The sequence below is a fragment of the Orycteropus afer genome, unplaced genomic scaffold (genome assembly GCF_000298275.1).
Source record: "Orycteropus afer afer isolate SDZICR_OR568_19922 unplaced genomic scaffold, OryAfe1.0 scaffold00256, whole genome shotgun sequence".
NCBI classification, from domain to species: Eukaryota; Metazoa; Chordata; class Mammalia; order Tubulidentata; family Orycteropodidae; genus Orycteropus; species Orycteropus afer.
Window position 1 is genome coordinate 4,817,482 of NW_006921843.1, and position 1,273 is coordinate 4,818,754.

General features: G+C 49.4%; 1 protein-coding gene across 1 annotated transcript in view; it reads right to left on the reverse strand.

Moving 5' to 3' along the window:
* The window catches only part of MPHOSPH10 (M-phase phosphoprotein 10), a 30,037-nt gene that overhangs the window by 8,670 nt on the left and 20,094 nt on the right, over window positions 1-1,273 (reverse strand). The window lies entirely within an intron of this gene.

Sequence of the window (1,273 nt, forward strand, 5' to 3'; positions counted from 1 at the left end):
CCAGCCACTCCTTGGAAGGAAGGTTGGGCAATCTACTTCCGTAGTGATACTGCCTCGGAAACCCAAGGAGGGGTCGCTATGAGTCGGGGCCGACTTGATGGCACATTAACAACAAGAGAAAAAAGATAAATTTCAAAATTCTCTTTATGCCCTGCCCAAGATGCTTAGTCTTAAAGACCAAGACCATTTTTCTTTTTTAAATTAAGACATGAAAAAAACAGTAATAGGAAGCAACTGGCTCATTGCCTCCATTACCATGATGCCAAAATCTCATTTGGGTCTGTTTTCAACATCTGATGTCAGTGCTCACCTGTCAGCCATGTCCTGCACCACTTATTACTGCTGACTGTCTTAGCTGAACTCACTTTTAAAAAAATTCACCCTGTGTTGTGGGTACGTGGTGCCACTCTGACAAGACTATACCACAAATGGGATGGCCTTAACAAACAGGAGTTTATTCTTACAATTTGGAGGCTTTAAGTCCAAGTTCAAGTGCCAGGCTCTAGGGGCTGGGTGAAAGTCCCTCAACCTTGGGGTCCAGCTCCACCTCCTACTCCTGGCCCAGTGGAGCTAGAGGTGTTTCTTCACTCAGACAGCTGCTGGCTGCTGAGGCTGAGAAGCCCCAAGGTTGTCAAGTAAAAAGGCACAGTCCCAATGTTACCAAACCACACAGCAAGTCATTAACTTAAGTCCATTGTAAATCCCAAGGTCGGCAGAGCATAGCAGCAGGCTGTTGAGCAATGACACAGCTATATGCAGGGTCCAAGCATGCCATAGGCTAGAGGCCATTCCAAGGCATCTGTACAGATTCCCTCCCCTGGGTGGCTCCAGTCCCCTAGTTCCTCTAAGTGGTGACCTCACCCCCTTGGCCTGGTAGACCCCGTTACTCTTTCCCTCTTGGGGCATGGCAGCCCTGCCCCCTCACTCTTGGGCAGCAACTATGGCTCCATCCCACTGGCTCACATGAATGAACAGCCCCATACTCCAGAATCAAGTTGGTGAAGGCCTGGCTCTTTGAAACCTAGGGGCCTGTGATCATTCCACCCCCAAAGACCATGGTCCTACCCTTTTAGTCTGAGGCAGCTCTGCTTCCGTTTCCTTGGTCTCTGCTTCTAACAATTAATGCCCGAGGACAACCCACTCCGCCAGGAATCTTCTTGCCGCAAAGGACATTTAGCTTTCTTGCTCCATGGGCCAGCCAACCTGCTACTCCATTTCAAGCTGGTCTCTTCTACCAATTAATGCCTGAAGGCAACCCACTCCACCAGGAAGC